Source organism: Heterocephalus glaber, unplaced genomic scaffold (genome assembly GCF_053883595.1).
Source record: "Heterocephalus glaber isolate CG9 unplaced genomic scaffold, H.glaber_assembly_v1.0 deba00000331, whole genome shotgun sequence".
Lineage (NCBI taxonomy): Eukaryota > Metazoa > Chordata > Mammalia > Rodentia > Bathyergidae > Heterocephalus > Heterocephalus glaber.
The window spans coordinates 33,192,506-33,209,227 of NW_028258142.1; the positions used below are offsets into that span (position 1 = coordinate 33,192,506).

A 16,722-nucleotide genomic window follows, 5' to 3' on the forward strand; every position below is an offset into this window, starting at 1 on the left:
GTTCTTTTGTTTGTTAGGATTTGGGGTGGTGGTAGTAGGAATACAGGCCCCATATTAACATTCTGTTATACTAGTAAATAAGCTAGGGTATTTTGAGGGAAACTAAAAGGAGATAAGCTAAGCTATTTTGGGGGAAACTAGAATTGTCAAGAGAGTCTGAAGGTAGAGCTAATTTTTCTATCTAAAAACAAAAAACAAACATACAAAAATACTTGTATGACCACAGCAAGAAATCTGAGAATGAGGCCCCAGTGTCCCAAGCTACATAAAGGATGATGGCTGGGAGAAGTTCCGAGTTGAAATATTCAAACATGTATCTTAATTTTTAATTTGGAAAATATGGTCACCATCACTCACAAGATGGACAAGGGTGTTCTGGTTCTCAAAGTGTTGAATCTAGTGTTCCAAGTGGTGATACCTCAATGCAAACCTGCCTCTTATAGATTATCTTAACATGAGCAGCAAACCTTCATCACCAGGATGAGGTAGCTCTCAAGTGTATGCCACACCTTTCTTGGGGATTAGCGTATTTATTATTGGTTGGAAAATGGATGTCAAATAGAACACTTTTTATGGCAATGCATTTGATGATCATTATAACAACTGAATATATAGCAACTGTCCTTGTGCTGAAGACATTCAGATACCAACTGGAAAGTTTCTAAGGATCAAAATCCTAGTCAACAAGTTGCTGCTTAAAAATCTAAATTTGCAGGCTGGGGCTATAGCTCAGTAGTAGAGTGCTTGCCTAGCATATGCAAGACCTTGAGTTCCATCCCCAGTACCTCAAAACAAAATAACAAAAATGAAATAGAACTTGCAAAACAGGTGCTCTTGAAATAAACTGGACAAAAGGATTCTTTACAAAAATATTAAGAGTGTCTATAAATAATGATCACCTTTTATGAATTCAAATTATAATCATACATATAACAGGTTTATGTAAATGAATATTTAGGAACTCACATTTGTAAAATAAAAAGAGGTGGCCTTGGACTGAAATCGGATATATATGATTCATAATTCTACCAGTACCACATGACATAAACCCAGCCAAAATTCTTACGCAGCATTTTCCATAATTCACTACCTTGGATTTCCTGTCATACTTGTGAACCAGCTGTGACATTATTATTGACTCTGTATTGACGTTTTAATAGACTCAGCTTCCTGCTAAGCAATAATGAAATCATAAGTTGTACTAGATGTAGGTTTTTCTTCTTTAATGCACATTCAAAATCATGAACAACTTAGTAAGACCCTGTCTTGAAATGAAAGATTTAAAAAAGGTCTGGGGTTACAGCTCAGTATGAAGGCCTTCAGTTTAATCTCCAGGACTACAATAAATCTAAATTTTAAAATAAGTAAATAACCACCAAACAAACAAAAACCAGACCTGAAGGAATTATGTATTTTCTATGTGCACATAGAAGAAAGACCATGTGATCACACCTCAAGAAGGTGGCCATCTGCAAAACAGGAAGAGGGCCCTCACCAGAAACCCATTTTCCCCTTGATTTTGGACTTCCAGCCTCCAGAACTGTGAGGAAATACATACGTGTAATTTAAGCCACCGACTCAGTGTGGTCAGCTGGAGACAACTAAAACAAACTACAAAATCTAACACAGAAACTTGACACCAAGGCCAAGGAAGATGAAACTGGGCAGCTGCCTCTCGGGCCCCAGCTCTGCTTCTCTTCAGGGAGCAATTGGCGTTCTGCTCTCTCTCCAAAGAGGGCTCCTGGCCACTTCAGTAGATGTGGCCAAATCTTCCAGGCTTCATCTTCATGTGGTGCCCTCAGGAATAGAAGGACCTTGCTCTCCCTGCTCCCACTCAGCAAGTCTCAAGTAAGGTCACTGGTTGGCCTGGCTTTGGTCATGCGCCACCCCTGGTAGGAGAGGGCAATTTTGGGAAGGCCCTTTGCATTCTTGTCCCCCTCCTTTCTGGATCCTTCATTTAGTGGCCTCATAGCCCACTGTACTACACTGCCAGGTGTTTATAACCTGTTTGTTCTAGCATGCCAGGCAAGCATGCAAAGGGCAACTGATGGTATGGTGACACTGGCCTGGGCCCAGAAAATGACATACTGTGCATGCTGGGTATACCTTCTTGAGGAGACACAGCCACCTGGGAATCTGGAAACTTCCACGCCCTTCATTCTAGAGGACTAGGAGAGGCCAGTTCCGAGAACTGGTGGGTGTTCTATTTGTTTTTCCACTGGCAAGTCTGGTATGCGACCTTAGCCAAGTCACCTGGATTTTGTTCCATGTGTCCCCACTAGAATTAGTACATTAGCCACCCCACAAGCATAATAGGAGCTGTGACCCTTGGTAGCCCCAACAGCAGCAAAAAACAAGGAGATACTTACCACCATAGTGGTCACCCACCTAAGTGCAAACAGGAGAAGATGGGAACCTCATCCTGATGCCCCAGTATAAGAGGCTGAGAATTGAGGGCTCAGTAGGCCCCTGGAAGCTGGAGACTTTGAAAGGCATTCAACTGCTTTCCTAGTTTTAAATCTATCACAGGTTCATTAAGCAAACTTGGCTCTGATAAGGTAAGTAAAATCCAGAAAAGTCCTTGGGAATAAGCCCAGAGTTGGGCTGGTGGAAGTTGACAACTGGTCCCCTCCTCTTCTGGTGGCCCTGTTCTCAGTCCACATTCCTAGAACCACACAGTTACCCTCTCCTTACTGTCATCTGCTGTCACCTGGGTCTAGTACAATGGAAACAGGACAACATTGGAGACATGGAGTTCTTCAGCTCACGTGGTTGCCCTGGTGGGCTGTTCATGCAGTGGGCTTCCCTATGGGCTCACCAGCTGCCAGCAGCCACGTGTGTCTTCCCTAGAGGGAGAAAACCTTGCCAGCACCTTGTCAGCAACCCTTCCTCTCACTCCTGCAGTGCCCATGCCCTCCCTCAACAGGCCAAGGACAGCCAGGTACAGGGTGCGATCAAGGCTGGAGATCACCAAGGAGAAAACATCTAGGTGTGAGGTGACTTGCCCAGCATCACCCGGAACACTAGTGCTACACCTAAGACCTTTTCAAAAACCCACAAGTGGAGCTCAGTATAACCTGTGAGGGTTAAGAGGCAAAGCTGAACTGAAACTGGCTATGCCACTTCTTAGCTGTAAGACCTAGGGTAAATTACTTATCAACTCTTTGCCCTCATTTTTCCTCTACAAAATAGAGGTTGTGAAAGCTACTGAAGGTAATACGCATATTCACTAAGTGCTCTAACCTTTAATACATGCTTGATTTTTAAAATTATCATTGGATCACCCTAGGGCTTCATGAGATATGCCACCTGTCAATCCTGAGTTTACATAATAACATCCCCTGCCCCCACTGCCCATCAGAGCAGTGCACAGAGCAGAGCCTGGGGCTGGGAGCCACACAGGCCAGGATATGTAGCCTGGCTTCCCCTAGCAAATCAGGGGAGGCTGACCTCTGAGTATGTCCATGAAAGATGCTAAGAACCTACACCCAGAGCTAATGTATCCGCCACTCAAGCCCTAAGCATGGGGCCTGGATTAGTGTCTAGGGCTGCTGCTGTAACAAACTACTGCAAACTGAAGGGCTCTGCACCACACCCATTTACTGCCTCACAGTTCCAGAGGCTGAGAGGATGTCCTTGGGGGGACACAGGTGCTCCGGCTGTGGCTGAGAAGCCATTCCTCTCAGTCCTGTGGCCACAGCAAAGGGGACTGCCTCTCCCATTGACTAGCCAGTCCCTTGGTACCCCAGGTCTCCCCCTCCTGCTGCCCAGGCCACCAGCCGCATGTCTCCCTGCCTCTGGGCAGTTCTGCCACCAAAGTTCTCCACCTGGGCTAAGTGGCAGCAAAGTAGAAGGATTGCTGGGTGCATGGGACACAGACCTCACCCATTGAGACCAAATAAAAGGTCTCTACGAGACAGCTAGGTCCAATGTCCCAGCACTGGGCTTGGGGTTATAAAATAATAATTATTAGCAATGGCAAAACTATCGTGATAGAATGCAGACTGGCAGTTGACAGAGCCGGGGGTGTTTTCAATAATGTATAAAAAATTATATTTCAGCTGGGCATAGTGGTGCATGCCTGTGAGTCCAGCTACTTGGGAGGCTGAGGCAGGAAGATCACAAGCTCAAGGGCAGCCTGGGAAACTTATCAGGACTGCCCCAAAACAAAAGAAAAAGGGCTGGAGACAAAGCTCAGGAGTGAAGCACTTGCCTAGCACATGTGAGTCCCTGGGTTCAATCATTTAGTACCAAAAAAAACCAAAAAAACTTAGCCCCTCTTGTCATGGCTTGTATCTAGATGTCCCCAACAAAGCCTCATGCACTCATAGGTGGAGCTTTTGGGGGGTGGCTGGATCATGGGTATGTAACACTGGATTAATCCACTGATTGGTTTAGCATAGCTCTAGGTGTGGGTGATGAATTAACTGAAGACGGAAGACCCACCCAGGGTGTGGGTGGCACCAACAACAGGCTTGTAGCCTGGATGGAATAAAAAGAGAAAGAAGAAGGAAGTCTATGGCCTCCTGCCTGCCACACTATGGATTATTTCTCCTCTGTGATGTCCCTCTGCCATGCTGCCCTGCCTTGGAACCAGCCAACTATGAACTGAAACCTCCACAAACTATGAGCCAAAATAAACCTTTCCTCCTTTAACCTATAGGTATTTAGGTGCCCGGGATTTAGCTCAGTGGTTCTGGAGCCTGCCGCACAAGTGTAAGATCCCGAGTTCAATCCCTGGTACCAAAAAAAAAAAAAAAAAGTTGACTTATAGGTATTGAGCATTTTGTACCAATGATGAGAAAGTAACTAAGGCATCTCCAAAATAAATGGAAACATGGGGAGGCTTATCCAAGCACTTCTTATTACCAATGAGGTGGAAAACATCAGAAACTTGCTTTCTTAGCCAGCCTTGCAGCTGAAGCATTTCTTTGAAGTGGATTTGATGAAAATTCTAGCAGGAGAATTTTGGGAAAGGTATCTCATCTCCAGTAAAATGAAGACACAGATGGAGAAACTTACCTTCCTGCTTGACTTTGGATAGTTACATGAGAACATGAAGCCTGCAGAGTGGCAGCCATGCTATAACAAGTGGACAAGCCTGAGACAAAGGCCAGTGTGATGAAGATCACAAGTTCAAGGCCAACCTGGGCAACTTATCAAGACTCAAGGGGTCCCAATCAGTTAGGATGATTGTTAGGATGTTAAGATGTTCCTAGAATGTTAGGATGAGTCCTTAAAGTTATCACTGATCCACTGATCACTTAACCAACTCTAAAATTTCTGATACCCTTAGACTTCTGGCTAAATGAGCTGAAATACTTTTTTGTTTATGTTTGTTTGTTCTGTAGAAGAGATCAAATTCAAGGGTGTTCTGCCACTAAGCTATCTCCCAACCCTTTTTATTTTGAGACAGGGTCTCACTAAATTGCCGAGGCAATCCTCCTGTCTCAGTCTCCTGAGTAGCTGGAATTATAGGCATGTATCAACATACCTGGAAAAATACCTTGATTTTCTTTTTAATTTTTAAATAAAAATTGTTTTTAAAGCCACTGTTAGTCTAGTATCCCCAGTAACATCCTGCAAGCCAGGTGGTTTTTATCTCTCCATACTTCTACCCTCAAGCCTATAACTGAGATCATGGTGAGATATAGGCTAGAGGCCTGTAGCTGTAAACACAGCCATACCTGAATTCCAAGTCTACAGTTCCCACAGATAACTCATTCCTCTCTAGCCTTTTAACCAAAACATGAAAGGAAATGACAGTATCTCTTGCATAGGAGGCCCTCCTCCCATGCCCCTCTGTGCATCCTGCAGTATAAACAACAGATATATTGATATAATGTGACCCACATGTACACACCCTCCTGAGCCTTCATTTGACCAGGACAGTGTCAGTCTACATATGCATCCTGACATGATTGTCCATTTGGACAAAAACTGGCACAGCTACTCTTCTTTGGCTGCTCAGCACCTTGCATGCTCCTCTCCCAGCACTCACTGCACCAGCCCTAGACTATTCTGTCTCAGCCACCAGATAGAAGGTGGAGGCCAGGTCCTGCCCAGTTCACTCCATTTGTCTCGCCTTGTTCCCAGAGCCCAACCCACCATAGATGCCTGCTAATCGGAGCCAGATGTTAACAGGCAAGAACATTAAGTTAAAAGGATTAAGGCAAACTAGGAGTAATTTTTGGAGGGAGAAGATGGGAAATTGGGTGCATTCCCAGAATCCCTGACTCTCACCACCAACCGTGTCAGCACAGAGTCCTGTGGAAAGTGGCAGAGCACATCCGGGAATCCAGCTGTCTGCAGCAACCTCACCTCACAGGCAGCTCAGCTCTTCATAACCTGACATACACCGAGCAAACACACAAGCCACACAGATACCAACATCAACCATCCTATCCATGCAAAAAGATAGAAGAGCAAGAAGACTATTTTTGTCCTAGGAGAGCCTAGGGCAATGTAGACAGACTGAGAAACACATAAACTCAGGCTCTAAAACCAACCTTGTGAACACCATCCTGACTGGGGACACTCTGAGGTATGACTTCTATAGCAGGCCACTTTCTTGATCTCATAGTCCAAATTCCTATCTCAGCAAATGCCCCAAGACTATGATTTCCCAGGGAGGTGACATCAGGACCTTGTCTACCCTGAGGGAAAGTCCTACAGGTGGACACCACAGGAAGTGTGTCAGCTCTCACCCTGGATGGAAACACGCACATTCTTTTTGAATAATTTCTGGGCTCCCTATCATCACCACTTAGGAATTTCCACATCTCTGCCCCTCTATCTGACTTGTCACAGAAGTTCCTTCCATTCAGTGCGGCATATAGAATGCCCAGCATGGAGCCTGGCACATAATAGACTCTCATTAAATGTCAGCTCCCCACACAGAATTCCCAGGTCACTTACTCACAAGCTGAAGGGCCTTCTGGGTGTGGGAAGGACTTTTTTGAGTTCTGTTGCTTCTCCCATAATCGGAGAAGCACTGGGGATGCTCAGAACTTCACAGCATGGACTCTACCCACACAGCCAGCTCATCTAGCCTGACTTCTACTTTCACAAGCTCCCTCTGTTAGGTTGGTTAGGACAGAAACTGGCTGATTCTCACGGAGTCTTAGCTTAACAAATTAAGGCTCTTCTAGCACAAAAACAAACAAACAAACAAACAAAAAACACTAGGGAAAGGATCAGAAGCTATCTCAGGACAGCTGTAGGGACCAGCGGTAGTGTTAGTGAGAAGGTGGCTGAGGCACAAGGTAAGGCCCTCCCAGCTCCAGCAGCCTTCTCAGATAGGAGGGAGCACGCTGCCTCCCAGGTGGGCCAAGAACTGCTCTGGCCGGAATTCCCACACCAGTTGGAAGGCTGGACAGGTAACCAAGCTTGAAACCATAGGAACACAAGACAGTTGGCACGAGGAGGCCGTGGTGGCCTGTGCTCTGGATGAACAGCACCTGTTGGAATCCACATGGTTTCCCCTTATGGGGAGCCTAAAAGGTGCCTCATCTGTGAGGGCCTGGCCTGAGCAAGCAGCAAGAGAGAAGGTTCTGGCCTTCCCAGATGGGCTCATCTGCAGGCTGGACAGCCCTTCTCTACCCAACTCACTCATTCACACTGCCCTGAAGCATCTCTCCAAGGGGAAGATTTTAGCCAGCTAAGGGTTAAGAGACATGCAATTTCCTGAGGCCTCTGGCTGAATCAAGCCCACAGCTGGGAAGACCCTGGCCTCAAGGCTTTATAAGCTAATTTCTCCTCCAGGGCCTCCAGATGACATCCAAAGCCTAACAGGCCCAGGGTTTCTAATTTCTAGAGGCCATCCCCTCCCACCCCCAATCTAGGTCAAGACAATAAATCCCCCACCCAGACTGATGGGCAGATATCTAGTCCTCACTTTCTCCAGACACACGAGTCTTCACTAGGTCCCATTTGAGGCAGGGGTCTCGATTTGGATTCCTGGGATCATTTCCAGGCTGGAAGAGATAGTGTCAGGACTCAGCCCCACCCCCCAGGGGTACAGGAACCAGTAGCTGTCTCTCAATACCACCCCTGCCCAAGACTGGCAAAGTTTAGGCCCCACCCCACTTGCCTCTAAGTGCCTGCCACTCTCCCTTTCATTCTGTGCTTATGGCTCTTCTTTGAAAGGATGCTAGTTACATCTTTCATGGCATTTCTGTGTGCTTTGTAGCTGGAAGGTATCCATATTTTCATTCAAAAGTCCTCTAACTCAGTGTTGGGATACCCCCTTTGGACTTGTTCATGGAAATCTTTCATGGCTGACCTTCCACCCTCAACAGCTAACTTGGGCCATATCCCCACAAGCCCCATACCTTATGTGTCAGGCCATTTTAGGTCCTGAGGATTCAAAACTAAAAAGACTGGGGACTGGGCCCATGAACAATGAACTGCAGCCTGAACAGAGGTCTCTCCAAGCTCTCCTGGCTAATTTGCATTCTACTCTTTGCCCAGCTTGTTACAGCTTTTAAGTGGCTTCCTATGCCCATGCCTTGTCCCCCAGCTGTACCACCTGCTCCTAGAAGCAGGCCCGCATGCTCCCCAACCTGTACTCACACCATTGTGCATGGGACTGGGCCCTGCTCCTTGTGGGAGTTAAAAACAAAAACTCCTCTCCTCTAATTGATGCTTCCAGCTGAAGCCTGATCTGCTGTTGCTGGATTCTGGCAGCTGGGCCTCCAGCATGACACAGCATCCTGCCTGGTTTCCCTGAAGAGCAGCCCTGCATGACAAAGGATTCTCTGACAATGGGAGGAAGAGGTCTGCTGCTACAGTCTATAGCAGTCCCCATGGGACATGCTCTGCAGCAGAGATTTCCCCACTCTTGGGAGCTGTGGCTCCTGCCCACATTCTGTCCTCTGTCTTCTACTTTGTATGTTGTGTGGTTTGTGATTCCAGTCCAGCGCCTGTGGCACTGAACTCCTCATGATCTTCCTTCTCACCCCAATCCCAGCAGACCTGCATAAGCAACCCAAGATTCTTGCCTGGGTTGTCATCCACTAGTGAGGCTCAAAACCTTGGGGTCTCTGGGACTCCTCCTAGTCCCCCAAATCCAAGCAATCACTGCAGACTGTGCCCCTCAAATATGTTTGACATCTAACCTTTGAACCATCACTGGGTGTGCTACCTCTGTTACAGGCCCAGCCCCTGGGACCTGGACACTATCTGTAGCCTTCCCAGCCCAGTGGGCCCCTGCTCCCAGCCACAGTCCCTTCTGATCCATGGCTGCACATCTCAACTCTGCTTGAAGTCCCTTCCTCCATGCCATACCTGCAGGCTAAAAGCCAGGTCCTCTGCCGGGCTCATGAAGTTCTTTAGCTCTGAGGACTGCCTGCTTCACTGCCCTTGCCTTTGACCTCACAGCTTAGTGTTCCTTCCCACAGTCTGGCAGCCTCAGGCCTCCACACCTTTGTGTGCACCATTCCTTCTCCGGAATGCCCTTCTCCGTACCTTCTCCTGCTAGTTCCTTTTCTTCAATTGAGATTAGGTTCCCCAGTTGTCTCCTTCAGGAAGCCTTTCCTGATTGCAGTGCCCAACATCATGCTGCTGTAAGACCTTCGGACTTTCCTCTGCCATGGCACTCAAACTGAATGTAGGAGTTTAAAGCATGTCTCTTCCACTAGACAGTAGGCTCCTTGAGGCAGGTGCTGTCCTGGCTCACTACTGTAGCCCAGGGCCTAGTGGAGAACCCTGAACAGCATAGAAACAGAGCCCAGTAACTATTAAGCTCATACTGACTACAGGATGATCCACCAAGCCTCTCTGGTCTGCCTTATCCTACCCCATGCACATAGTTTCCTTTTACTCATTTTGCACACTGCTGCTTCTACTACTCACCTAGTCCTGCTCCCAAATTCATCTCTTGCATGAAATCATCCCATATCAGCCTCACTCTACCTACTGTTGCTATGGAAACTCCCTCTCATTCTTCATCCATCACAACCCCTGGGTTAGTTAGCAATTGGGTCTGGCTTCATAGCTGGACATAAGTCTGCAGTAGACACAAAGAATCTCTGAAAGATTTAAGGCCCTCTACTCAGAAAACTGAATTGAAATGCTGGATAGTGTGCCACCTCAGCCCTGGGCACTCGGTTCAGATCCCTTTTCTACCATTTATTTGTGTCTTGGACATGTCACTAACCACAGAGACTCAGTTTCCTCAAATGCAAAATGGGGATGATGACAGCTTCACATGTTGATAATGCTAACAGTCTACATAGAGTGATTTGTGTGAAATACTGTGAAAACTGTGAAGCCAGACTAAGTACAGGTTATTTTAGTCTCTGGGCCAACTAACCACCTGTCCAACCTTACTGTCCTCCCCCACCAGCAGTTTTGTCCTTGAGTCAGTTGAGAATCAAACAACATTTATGGATCCTCTTCCAGGAAAGATGCAAAGACATAACAGCTTAGCAGACACTTGGAGGAGATTACTAAGGACCCTGCCAGAAGGCTGGAAAACCACAGACCAAACAAGAGTGCTAGAAGGCCCCAGGCCCACAACCTGTCCCTGATGCATGCCCTTGTTTATTCCCAGATGCCAAAGATGAAATACAAGGCAGAAAGGGCCAGTCTTCAAGGAAAATAATCTCAAGCTAAAAATGAACTCTAGAACCTTTATCAGAACCTGAGGAAAGGAGAGAAGTCAGAGAGTTCTCTTTGAGAAATAAAGACCCAACTTCTTTTCCATAAAATATCTCATATAGAGAAAGAAGATTAGATGACATATAAAAACCCAGGATTTCTTGCCCCACTCTGCCAAGGGCTTCCTCTGACCTTGAGCAAGTCATTTCACTTCTCTGGGCCTTGAGATCTTCACATGGACATTACACCTGTAAGGCCCCACCCAGCTCTGGGTACCTTGGATCCATGGATGAGTCTCTTCTCACTCTGCTCTGAGCACAGCTCAGTTTGGGCTTTGTACAGAAGAAAATTTAGGCCTGAAACTGAGCAGGTGAGCTCAGAGGTCCAGAGGTGGGCAGAAAGAAAGGTTATGCAGAAATGTCATCAAGTTTGGAGAATTCTCAAAAACGGCATTTTGCTGGTCTGTACCTTCTATTGTCTCTCTGGGCATAGGATTTTTTTTCCCCTAGCCTAACCACTCATCTCCTGCTTTCTCTTTCATGATCTGAAATATAAAAAATATAACCTTCAAACAAAGGCAGTAAACCCCCAAAATGAAATGAAATTGGAGGTTAATGTTAAGGCCCATATAAGTGAGTATGAGAATAGATAAAAAGCAGCCTCATACTAAAACATCTGCACAGACCTGTAATACAGGTCTCAGGCAGGGCCTGAGTGAGACCTTGACCAAAGCCACAGCTTCTCATGAGTCACAGCACATGACAGGGAAGGGACCATGCAGAACACCTCAACAGCTCCTCATTGCTCAGAGGAACCTGTTAGTTGGCTTCAGGTTAAGTTCTCATCAGCTGGCTGCCTTCTTCAGAAGGACATACCTCTGGGCCCACTGGGGAGATTTCAAAGAGCCAGAAGTCTAGGGTAACAGGGACATAAAAGCTTTTCTCCACTGCATCCTTCCATATTTGCTCTAAGAGCATTATGGACCCTTGCAGCCAATAGATGTGAAACTAAGCCCTAGAGTGAGTGCTCTAAAATATTTATGATTTATTCCCTTTTGTAGGACCTGTTAATGCATTGTACTATTCCTCTTATGCTACCTTTGTGTGCCAAAACAAGTAGAGTACTCAGCCTAAATAGGTGCCTAGTAAGCATGTGCTGGACTTTTATCTCTACAGCTGCAATATACTTTTAGAATCTAACACATGGTAGAGACCATATGTTAAATTTTCTTGAGTGTACTTCTAGATACACAAACTTGTCCTGGCCAATGCATATTTGTGAGTGAATGGTCAATTAGTTGATTTAGTTGGCCAAACCTAAAATCCCTTCAGGCTGTGTCTGAGAATCATCAAATACATGAACTCTCTAAAATTCATGAAGGCAATGTCTTTACTGTTTTCTGGGCTTCTCCATTTTGGGGAGCAGGGACAGGGACAATAGTTTGGGATGGTTTCTCAGAGATCTACATTTTGAATGAAATGGCTGTGAAACCAGCAACTGAAGAATAAACCTTGGCTTCAATAAGGAGTCCATGAACACACCTATGTGAACGTGGGCATGTATTGTGTAAACATGTATATAGCACATGCACTTATTATATGCTGGCATGCACTGGGTATATTTCAGCTGACATGCATTCACCAACAGCCAATTGTTAGAGTGATAACACTTCAGTCCTTTAATTAGAAGCTGTTAGGAAATAAAGTGTTTTGACAAAGAATAAGTACCAGCATAATTTATCTCTGTCTCAGGTTCAGTACTTCCTAAGGAATCAAGAACCCAGTCTCAAAAAAAAGGGTCACTCAAAGCTATAGGCTTCAAAGAGGAATCACAGGGGAAGGAAAGTTGCCCTTCCCTGTGAGAAGCCTTAGGCAAGTTACATCATTTCTGTGCCTCAGTGTGCTTATCTGTAAAATAGGGTTAGCAATCTCTTACCTCGAAGGATACTCTTAAGAAATGAAGTGACAAAGGGTCAGGGTGGGAGGGGAGCTGCCTTTTAAAGTCATATAAACATATTATTATTTCAGCAATCTGGTAATCACAGATGACATTTTACCCAGAACACGTTACAAAATTACTGCCTCTGCACCTTGTTACCCAGCACGGTCACTTGGGTCACTTGACACAACCAAGGAGAGGATCTGTGTGTTAAGTTGAATCCGGTTTCAAACACTCGGGGAGTTTACTCAGGCCACCCTAGAGCCTAGAGCGTCCTGGCCCTAGAGCGTCCTGGCCACCTTCTAGCGTCTGTTCAGAGCGTTCTGTTCCTCTATAATTGGGCTATCTTGAAATCCAGGCAATTTCCTCTCGGGGCTCTTGCCTTCTGGGAGCTGAGATTCCAAGGGTTTAGGGCCCAGCCTCAGTGCTGGGCCGGAGGAACCCGGCCAGGGCAGGCGGCGCCCCTCCCGCTCTCTAGGCGGCTCCTTCCTGTGCTCCAGCTCGGCCTGGAGGCGCTCTTGCTGTATCACTTTCACCCTGAGGAGGCTCCATCGCCGCGGATCCCGCAGCTCCTAGGCTTCCTCCCTGTAGCTCTGGCCACTACCTGGGGAGATAATTCCAGGGCTGCAGAGATAGACCGTCGGTAGGGTAGCGTGGGCCGGCTGGGCTGCGGGTTGTGGCTGGCTGGGCCCAGGCTGAGGCGGCGGGGCAGACTCTGGGCCCTACAGTCTGAGACTGGAGAATTGGGGGACTGGGGCAGAGTTAGAAGATTCTCTCCCCGGCTGCAAAGACCGCTCACCCGCCAGGCGCTCAGGTGAAAGGGTCAACTTGCTGGTGGTGGGGGCGTCCACACAAGCGGCTCTGCCCCGCCCCAGTCGGCCGGGTCTGGGGGCTTTGGGGACGCGGAAGGAGGGAGGAGCCGCGCCGCGGACAAGGAATTCCCGGGGGCTGCCAAAACACACGGGACTCCAGGGTCTCACCTGCCCCAGAGACTCATGATTCCTTCCCCAGGTAACCCGGGTGCATGGACATCATGACAGCTGCCCAACTCGGACCACGAGGGTCCCCACTATGCCGCGGTCTGCCCCGCCCCACCCCACGCCTGAGTGGTGTGTACACACACAAACAGCTGGGCGGGGGAGGCGACGCCTCGCTCCTCCGGGTGAGGACACGCGGCGCTGCCGTCCATCCTTCCCCTCTACATGCCGCGCCCCCTTTCTGCTCACACACACCCTCAGCCCTAATCCTAAAAACTCAAAACCAAATAGAACCAACGCCGCTCAGACAAGGGGCTTGGATTCCTGATTGTTTTTTAACGCTAATAGAGAGAATTACCCACCTCAGGCGCGAGGTCCTAGGGTCTCCTCCCCCGGTCGCATTAAGCACTGGCACGCGGTCCTCGGGGACCCCAGATCTCTGCCGCAGCCCAAGCCACGGTCCCCCGCCCGCTCTCCTCCACGACCGGCGCCTGAGACAACCGGCTGCTCGAGTCCTGAAGAAGCCGAGCCGGAGCCCACCCCGCACCCGCTCGGGTCATTCGCCAAGAGCTGGCTTTTAGTGCCTGTCAACTTAACGCCCGCTCCGCTGGGCACAGCCAGTCCCCAGGCCCGATCACGCCGCGGCGACAGGAGTAATCACTTAAAAAGCCAACAGAACCACAAGCGCAGGGATTGGCCAAAGCTGCCACCCGGCAGACGCACCAATTCAGTTTCCTCCTCTGCTCCCATCCCCCGCAGCCCCGGCGGCCCGCGGGCTCACCGGAGACGGAGGGAGGGGTCGCAGCCTGTCTAGACGACAGATATCCCCGAGCCCGCGGGGACTGGCGCCCACACGCACTCTCACCGGGCCGCTCCCACAGACACAATCCGACACCACGACAGGGAGGGGCGGCGTGGAGGAACACTCGGAGACCCTGCGGCCGGCAGCCCGGAGTGCTGCAGGCAGCGGCCCCGACCAGCCTACCTCGACGGAGTGCGGTCACAACAGCTGCAAGTTCGCCGGTACCAGACCAACTGCTCGCTGCAGCAAATGCGAGCTTCAAAACAAAAGGGAGCGGAATCGGGCTCGCTCGCTTCCTCCCCCCGGGTCGGAACCCGGCACATGACAGCAGCTACATAGTGCGCGGCTCCAACGCGAGTCAGGCTCCAGCCCTACGTCCCCCACGAGTCCCCCTCCGCGCGGGAGCTCCAGGGCCTCGGCTCCCCACCGGGCGGGGGAACGGGGCAGGGAGTGGGACAAACCCAGGGAGGGCGCGAGGTCGTGAAGAGCAGTCTCCTACAAACGGGACGAGGGACGCTGGATGGGTGCGGACACCCGGCTAGCTGAGGCGCAGGGAGGGGGAGGGGGGCTAATTGTTTGGGGCGGTTTTCCCGGATTTATCTACAAGCAAGCGCGCGTCACGCAGCGCTCCTCCTCGGTCCCCGAATCGATCCGCAATCGGAGACCACTCAAAGAGGAGGGCAGACAAGGGATGCTCACCTCGGGGCTCCTCTGGCTGTCGCGCCAAGCTCGCGTCGGGGGTGGGGGAAGGGGGCAGGGAACGGGAAGGGAGGGACGCGGATCCGGAGAGTCGACTCCCGCCTCGAGTTCCGCGCGTCCCAGCTACGGAGCACACCAGGAACCCGGGTGCAAGGACCCAGCCTAGAGGGGAGGGAGGGAGGGAAGGGACAGAGGGAGGGAGGGGCGGGCAGGGGGGGAGGGAGTAGAGGAAAGAAAAAAAAAAAACGATCCCCGTTCTGACACTGGGAAAGAGACAGTAGGAGAGTGACGTGCAGGCCCCGCCTCCCCCTCCGGCCACGTGCAGACTTGAAAGGAAAGAGGGCTGTGGCAGGCCTGCTGGGTAATGTAGTTCGCCTTTCTTTCCCGGGATGGCGGGCCCTGGAGAGCGAGTGCCGCCGGGACGCCGGGCATTAACCTGCGTTTCCCAGACAGCTCAGTCTAGCCACGATAAAGCCTGACACCCAACGATTCCCTGGCTCTGGCGCGGCCTGGATGGGAACCTCTGTCGTGGGGAAGACTGAGGACAGAGGCACGATCCAGGCTTGGTTTTGGAATGTGGAAGGCTGTAAAGATGAAGACTTCCACGCGTAAAGTGCAGTCTGTCCTCATGGCAGATAAAAGGGAGCTTTGAGTATACACTGGGGGTGCGGGGGGGGCGTTATTAATGCTGCATTAAGTGCCTTCGTCGGTTATTGAGATGCATATGTTATAATTAACATTTGAGCATTGCTGTGGCAGGGGCGGGATGTTGTAATTAGATATGCACTTTGCAACCAATTAATTTTCCATTGGCCATGCTAAAGGCTGGGACATAGTAGCTGGGAGAATTAGATGTTGTGGATAATTCAGTCATCACTTAACCAAATTACCACTGTTCCAGTTAAAACTGAACTTGGCACAGAGCAGCCTCTAGGAAAAATTTAAGATGCTTGCACCCCACCAAGCAAGAAAGTCGGACCCATCGAATTGTTGTAGAAATCCATGTATTGGTGAATTCTTACAAAATTTGCCAAGCCCTTCTACAGACTAGGCACATCTGGGAATGCCAAGACAGGAAGACCCTCAGTCTGGGCTCACAAGGATCTCAGTCTAGTCAAAAGCCCACAGTCCATGAAAGTACAGGGAATAAGTCAACACTTAACCTAAGGATAAGCATGGAACCCCCAGAAGTAGCCAACAAGGATGGAGTAGGAGAGGGTCAGGGGAAGGGTATTTATGCAAAGAATTACTATGACGACTTCTTCCCTAAGATTTTTAACATGGGCAAAGGAATGGACATGCATCTGACTAAAACTACAGGGTACAAAAGCTCCAGATGCTAGAGAAGAGAGCTGATTCTGATGGTCCCAGCAATTTGGCATTACAGAAGGGGTAAGTGGAGCTGGGCCATATAGAAAGGGAGGAGTGAGTCCAGTGGGCAAAAGGAGCCTGGGACAGCTTCCCAGAAGAGGTGAGCTTGGCATGGGCCTGGAAGGATGGATGGCATTTTGTTTTATGTGGAGAACATGTGTTCTTGTGCTATGGAAGGAGTCAAGTCATGGATGGAAAGGAGAGCAGCATCCACATCCACGTCCTGTAGAGAACTCATTTAATTTTTTTGTGCCAAAAGGCATTGTGGGTGACACACACATTCCACTCCATGCCCTGCTGGAGAAGGGCAGCAGGCCCAGAGATTCTAGCGCT

General features: G+C 49.1%; 1 protein-coding gene across 6 annotated transcripts in view; it reads right to left on the minus strand.

Annotated features, from left to right (window-relative positions):
* The window catches only part of Ctif (cap binding complex dependent translation initiation factor), a 285,778-nt gene extending 270,452 nt beyond the window's left edge, over positions 1-15,326 (minus strand). For 3 of the 6 annotated variants that reach the window (XM_004855121.3, XM_004855122.3, XM_004855117.3), the window contains exon 1: positions 15,019-15,300. The gene's annotated coding sequence lies outside the window, so the exon portion shown is untranslated. Of the gene's footprint in view, positions 1-13,879; positions 14,462-14,502; positions 14,991-15,018 lie in introns of those variants that run through there. The other 3 variants (XM_004855120.4, XM_004855118.3, XM_004855119.4) reach the window with 3 other exon arrangements.
* Between the last annotated feature and the right edge of the window lie 1,396 nt (positions 15,327-16,722).